A 7,500-nucleotide genomic window follows, 5' to 3' on the forward strand; every position below is an offset into this window, starting at 1 on the left:
AAGTGAGGAGTGAGTGCAGAGACGGATATGAAAAGCAAGATTGTGACGGGGGCGGGAAGTTAGGCGGGGAGGGACGGAGGGAGAAGCGCAGCGCGGCCATGACTCACCCGCGACACCCAGACCCGCTGACCTGGTTGTGTTCCCTCCCCGCCCAGGGTGAGGGGCGCCCGCCAGGGGGTGAGTGGCCTGGCGGGGCGGGAGGTGAGGAGGCTGACCCCGTGTGTGGCGGCAGGGGAGGAGGAGGGGGATCCGACGCCAGGGAGGGATAGAGAGGGGTAAGGGTGCTCTGAGGCTGCCAGGGAAGGGAGGTGCCCCAGGGGAGAGGGATGGTGTTGGGCCCCTGGGGAGGAGTGGGGAGGAGGATCGAGGCTTGGAGAGGGAAAGGAGAGGCGAGGGTCAGTCATCAGCAAAACACGTCACTTTTTCATCACGTATTTACATCAACTGACAACCTCCTCCTTGCTTTCCCGCCTGTTTCCCTCCACCCCTCCCTTCCTCCTTCCCTCCATCCCTCCCTTCCTTCCTTCTCTTCTCTTCTCCCCTTTCCTCCACTTCCGCCACTCTACAGCTGTCCTCTTAGCAAAATAATCAGCTGGAGAGAGAGAGAGAGAGAGAGAGAGAGAGAGAGAGAGAGAGAGAGAGAGAGAGAGAGGAAGCCCCATCCGTACACCTTCATATAATTAGTTCATTACCTTCCTAATGATAATTATCTGCAATCGTAAACTTCGCGAACAGGTATCGGCGGAGGGGAGGGGGAGGCCGCGACGCTGGAAACCCACACACCTCGGGGAGTTAAAACTGACCTGCGCCTTGCTGCTTTGCCTACCTCCGTCTCCTTATTAGACTACGCTTTGCCGCTTTGCCTAATTCCGACTCCTTACAACACTATACTGCCCTACGCTTTGCCGCATTGCTTAATTCCGTCTCCTTAGCCAGAGATAGATTGACCTACGCTTTGCTGCTTTGCGTCCCTCCGTCTCCTTATCCTACCAAAGAGACTAGATTGCCCAGCGCTTGACTGCTTTGCTTATCTCCGTCTCCTATCAAGCGTCCGTCCAGCGTCTCCGTTTTCTGTTACCCTGGAGACAAAAATATGGGAAACTTAGAAAAAAAATGATGACGCTTCAGGTAAAATAAGATGATTAAAAAAAAACAAGAAAAAAGAAAACGGATAAGTGATAGTAATACAAGGGGTGCATGACAAAGAAGAACAATGATAATATGGTATGGGGATTAAATATAGACATTATACACACAGTGACGTGTTTCCGGAGAAAATAGGGAGTGTAAGAACGAGCGAGAGAGAGAGAGAGAGAGAGAGAGAGAGAGAGAGAGAGCACCTACCTGACACACACTTTCCCTTGGCAAGCAAATTTTGTTTACGCCACAACTGCTACAACTTTATGACTTTGTAACGACTTGAGTTTACAGAGGAGGAAGAGGAAGGAGAAAGGGACAGACAGAAAACAAGAAAGAGAATAGAGGGAAGGGAGATAGAACAGGAGGAAGAAGTACGATGAAACGAAGAATAGAGAAACAGTAAGGTAGAATGAAATAGAAAGAAACACAGACAAAACAGAAGAAATAAGGAAGGAGAATCAGTAAGAAAGACGAAAGAGGAGAGCAAGAAAGGAGACAGAAAACAGAGAAACAAGGATATAATGAAAGAAGAAACAGTAGAACAGAAGGAAGAAAAAGGGAAAAACAGGATAAAATGAGGAAGGGAGAAATAGTAGGATAAAAGAAGGAAGAAAAAAGAAAGGGAGACAAACAGAATAGGACAAGGGTAGAAGAAAAGAAATTTATAGGAGGAAGAAAGAAAAAAAGAGAAAGAGCAGGATAGAAAGAAGAAAATAGAGATAAAAATAAAGAAAAACAGGAGGAATAAAATAAGATAGAGAAGAGAGGAATATTACACTAAGAGGAAGAAAACAATGGAATAAGAGAGAATAGAAGAATAGAAACAGACAGTGATGATTGTGAAGAGAGATCAGATAAGTTGATGATTAAAGCATGTAAGGAACTAAGAATGAGTGAACTTGATTGATTGTGAATTGAAGAGAAGAGGAAATGATGGGTAATAAAGATGAGGATGAGGAAATGGTGAACACGAGAGATGATGATGATGGTGATGAAGAGGAAGAGGAGAAGGACAAGAGATATAGATGCAAAGATGGGAAAATTGTTAATATGATGATGATAAAGAAGGAAAAAAGAAGAGGAGTAAAAGGAAACATGACAGAATGATGGTGATAATAGTGGTAACGATGATAATGATGAGGTGGGTGTACACGAAATAACGAACAATGAAAACTAAATAATAGATGAACGATGGTGAAAAAATAATAACGAAGAAGAGGAAACGAGAAAAAAGTAAATAAAAGAAAGGAAAGATGAAGAAGAAAAGAGAAAGTAGGTAACGCAAAATAACGGAATAACGAAACTAAATAACGAATAATAATAATAAAAAAGAATAGACTAGTAACAAAACATATGTAAAAAGAAGAGAAAATAGAAGATAGAATAATAAAAATGGAAGAAGCCAGGTGCGAGAGGATAACGCAACATAGAGGAAGAGGAGGAGGAGGAGGAGGATAAGGAGGGGGAGGAGGAGGAAGAGGAGGGGGGAAGAGAAACACCTGGACAGATAATTTTCTACCTGGCATTTAGGTTCCTGGATGGAGGGGGAGGGGGAAGAGGAAGAAGAGGAGGAGGAGGAGGAGGAGGAGGAGATTCTAAATTATGTATGTTGTAAGAGGAAAAGGAAGAAAGGGAAGAGGAGGTACTGTTATAAGAGAGAGAGAGAGAGAGAGAGAGAGAGAGAGAGAGAGAGAGAGAGAGAGAGAGAGAGAGAGAGAGTAACAGTAATATAAGAATAAATTCCTTAACACACACACACACACACACACTTTCCTTCTATCTCTATTCATCTCTTTATCTTGACCATCTCTCCACTCCTCTTCTCCTTCTTCTTTTTTTAATATAAAAATAAATTCCTTAACACATACACACACACACACACTTTCCTTCTATCTCTATTCATCTCTTTATCTTGACCATCTCTCCACTCCTCTTCTCCTTCTTCTTTTTTTCTCATCCGCTTTCTCCTTGTTTACTCCTTCCTTTATACATATTCAGCAGAGAAGAGGAAGTAACAACAAAAAGAATAAAATAAAAAAAGAAACAGGGAAAGGAAGGACTGAATAAAAACAAGATCGTGGGAAAATAGAAAGAAAAGCGAACACGAGGAAGAGAAAAAAAAAATAAATAAAAACGTTTGAAAGATATACAGGGCAAAAAAGTACGGGGAAAAAAATAAATAGAAAAGGCGAGAGGTGGGACAAAAAAGGAAGGAGAAAGAGCGAGAGGGAAAAAAAGAAAGTGAAGGGAAGGCGATACACCATGACGATAGAAAAAAAAAAAAAAGAGGAGGGAGGAGGATAAGGGGAGAGGGGAAAAAGGAAGGGAAGGAAGAGGGAGAGGGATATAGAAAGGGGGAAGACGGAAAAAAGTGGTAAAAAAAGGGAGGAAGGGAGATTATATGAAAGGGAAGTGCATGTATGGGAAAATCTCTCTCTCTCTCTCTCTCTCTCTCTCTCTCTCTCTCTCTCTCTCTCTCTCTCTCTCTCTCTCTCTCTCTAGATCATATCGTATCCTTCCGCCGCCCCTCGGACTCCCAACAGGTTCCGATAACGACGAATCCTTTGTCCGCATTCATATCAGGCTTGAATCCTTTATCCAGCATCCCTGAATCAGATCTGGCGAAGCGTTACCCGCCTTCATTTGTTCAGCGGCGCATGCGTATTGCCAAAGACACCCCTTGTGATGCAAATGTGTTTTTTTTTTTTTTTTTCCCTGCTGCCGAACTATAGATGATGAAATGTTTGATAGGCTGGTAAACTATAGATGAAAAAATGTTTAATAGACTGCCAAACTATAGATGATGAAATGTTTGTAAGGCTGTCAATTTATAGACGATGAAATTCATAATAGACTCCCAAACTATAGATGAATAAATGTGTGATAGATTACCAAACTATAGACGAAGAAATGCACACTATTAATAAGGTATACTCGTAGATGAAGAAATACATGATGAATTACGAACTATAGACGATGAAATCCATGATAGATTAACAAATGAAGGTAGACATGAATTACTGATAATGAATTACACATAGGGAAAATAAATGAATAGATAAATAGGTGAAAGAGGAGATAAACAAGATAAATGGGTAAAATACAGATGAGAAAACATAAACAAGTGAAAGGGAGAGAGAGTGATATCGTAATAAATTTTAGTGGGCGATGAATACAGAAATGAAAAGGGAAATTAAGATGCAAGTGATAAGGAAAGTAAAACGAGAAAGAACAAGTATACCCCATGAACTAATTATTATCTTGATGGAAGAACAATGTATGCCACAGAACAATGAAAATTATTTTAATATATTCCCGTTTGCTTTCCACGAGAGAGCGAGAGAGAGAGAGAGAGAGAGAGAGAGAGAGAGAGAGAGAGAGAGAGAGAGAGAGAGAGAGAGAGATATTCATCTGGTTCTCTCATCATACTGATGCAATAATGATACAAATAGTAATAATAATAATAATAATAATAATAATAATAATAATAATAATAATAATAAAATTTCATGGAGAGAGAGAGAGAGAGAGAGAGAGAGAGAGAGAGAGAGAGAGAGAGAGAGAAACGTCCTTCCGAACCTTACCAAGAATGATGCAACGAAGCTTTGTTGACGTTAGAGAGAGAGAGAGAGAGAGAGAGAGAGAGAGAGAGAGAGAGAGAGGAGTGGTGGCGACATTTCTCTAGCGGAACCAGCTGTCGCTCCATATCCGACAAAGACACACAGACAGACAGACAGACAGAGACACACGTGGCGCCTCTGACACTCCTACATGCTGCTCCTTCCGTCAACTGAGTGTCTTGTAAAAATTAAGTTCACTCTTGGATGAATCTCACTCACTCCCTGATGTTAAGTTCATTCCGTAAGAGAGAGAGAGAGAGAGAGAGAGAGAGAGAGAGAGAGAGAGAGAGAGAGAGATAAATGGGAAAGTGATCAAGGAATTTAGTAAGTTTAAGAAGGAATGAAGAAAAGGAAAACGAATGTGATGATAGATGTAGAAGAGAGAGAGAGAGAAAGAGAGAGAGAGAGAGAGAGAGAGAGAGAGAGAGAGAGAGAGAGAGAGAGAGAGACTGACTGAAAGCAATGAATTTTCCGGTGTTGACACTCACTACAGGGTGTTCCATAAAGTATTCACCCGATCTGAAACTGCTATATCTCTGTAACCACCAAGCGACCTAGATAAAACTAGTTAACCATTTAAGTGATAGTTATAAATCGTTAACCATTTGAAAAGACGGAGTAAAGTTTCAAATAATAACCTTTTCAAGTGGTAGAAGTTTCACCCATAGTCTGTTCATGGTTGTAGAGATGGAGCTGTCACAAATCCCTTTCTTTCCAAACACTGTCATAAAATCATTCACTTTAGCACTTGATAACTTTACGTGGAAGTTTGCAGTTCTTAAAAATGTGTCTATCTTTTTCGAACACTATCATAAACTCATCCCCTTTAGAACTTTGTATGGAAGTCTGTAGCAGTAAAGTTCGTGTTCTACGGAGGAAACATGATAAGCAAGACAGGGAGGGGTGCAGAGGGCGAGCAGGAAACCGTGACCCCAAGGAGTGTATTCCTGTATTCCACATCGACTTCCCGTGTATTCCTGACCATTCCAAGAAACTAATCTCTTCTATTTGTCTATCATACTTTTTTTCACCCTATTCCGTTTCTCTATCCACTGAAAAGATGATTTAAAGCAAAAAAAAAAAGTATTTATCAACCGATCTTATATGCTAGACCATTAAAAAAAAATCCTATATATATCTACCCTCCTTTTTCTTTCTCATTCCGTTAGTTCATCAAATAAAAATAGTAAAAAAAAAATTAAAGACAAAAAAGAAAGACTTCATATTATTCTACATGCACTGACATTGTATTGAGGCTCATTCTAGGAAAACTAATGTCTTTTTAACTATTTATCTATCCTGCATTGTTTTCCTACTCCGTTATTCCATTCATTAAAACATATGATTCAAAGCAGAACACAAAGGAGGAGTCTGCATTATTCAAATTTGACCACCCTCGTATTGCAGACTATTCTAGAAAAACTAATCTCAACTAACGATTTATTTACCTTTTTTCCCCTATTCTGTTACTCTACCCATTAAAAAAAAAAAAAAAAACACACAAATTAAACCAGAACACAAACAAGAGTCTGCATCACTAAAAAATCGACTGCCCTTGCACACCAGACCATTCTAGGGAAAACTACCGGTAATGACTCGTAAACACTCAACTACCCTGCTTTTTTCCACGCTATCCAGTTACTCTATCTATTAATTCTTCAGTGCATTTCGTGTCCCTCCCGTGTCCACCCCTCTCTCTCTCTCTCTCTCTCTCTCTCTCTCTCTCTCTCTCTCTCTCTCTTAATTGTACTCAGCCTGGATCCCTTTATGGTGTGGAAGGAGACGAGTGTGTGCGGTGAGTGTGTGGCTTGGGAATGGTGTGTCCTGCGGTGGTTTAGTTTGTAATGTGCTATTTGCGTGGGAACTTGATGGTGACTGGTGAGAGTGACATGTGAACAGGTTGTGGTTTGGAAAGAGATGAATGATAGAGCGATAGATTGAACTAGGAATCCATAGAAATTGATAGAACTAGGAATGGATTTAAGGGCACATGTGAGAACTAGGAGTAAATGGTAGAGGAGACAAATTAGGAACAGGGACAGAATTAGGAATCGATAAATGGCAAAGTACACAGCAGAAAAAGATAATTGACAGAACTAGGAATCGATAAACGGCAGAGAAGACAGAAGCAGGAAGAGATAAAATGGTAGAGAGGGCAGAACTACGAATAGATAATTGACAGAATAGACAGAACTAGGAATAAATAAAAAAACGAGAGAATATGAAATAGAAGCAAGACACAGACAAAACTAGAAATATATGAAAAGGTAGAGCGAATAGATTAAAGGCAAAAGAGACGGCAGAGAAGACAGAAGCAGGAAGAGATAAAATGGTAGAGAGGGCAGAACTACGAATAGATAATTGACAGAATAGACAGAACTAGGAATAAATAAAATAAACGAGAGAATATGAAATAGAACCAAGACACAGACAAAACTAGAAATAAATGAAAAGGTAGAGCGAATAGATTAAAGGCAAAAGAGATTAAAATAGAAATAGATTAAGAGCACAGGGGAGAGAAATAGGAACATATATATAAAGGAAAACAGACAGAGAGAGAGAGAGAGAGAGAGAGAGAGAGAGAGAGAGAGAGAGAGAGAGAGAGAGACTTTTTAGGCCCAGCATCCGTTACTAAATCCTTCCTCACCTCACCACAACTGACGCCTTCAATTTTAGAAAGAAAAGGAAGAGAGAAAAAAAGAAACCTCGGGGAAAAAAGGGAAAGTGTAGAAGAAAAGAT

At 40.4% G+C, this 7,500-nt stretch overlaps 1 long non-coding RNA gene across 1 annotated transcript in view; it reads left to right on the top strand.

The window, feature by feature from the left end:
- Window positions 1-7,500, top strand: part of LOC135089090 (uncharacterized) — a 17,722-nt gene that overhangs the window by 1,160 nt on the left and 9,062 nt on the right. The window lies entirely within an intron of this gene.

This window comes from Scylla paramamosain, chromosome 32 (genome assembly GCF_035594125.1).
Source record: "Scylla paramamosain isolate STU-SP2022 chromosome 32, ASM3559412v1, whole genome shotgun sequence".
Classification (NCBI taxonomy): domain Eukaryota; kingdom Metazoa; phylum Arthropoda; class Malacostraca; order Decapoda; family Portunidae; genus Scylla; species Scylla paramamosain.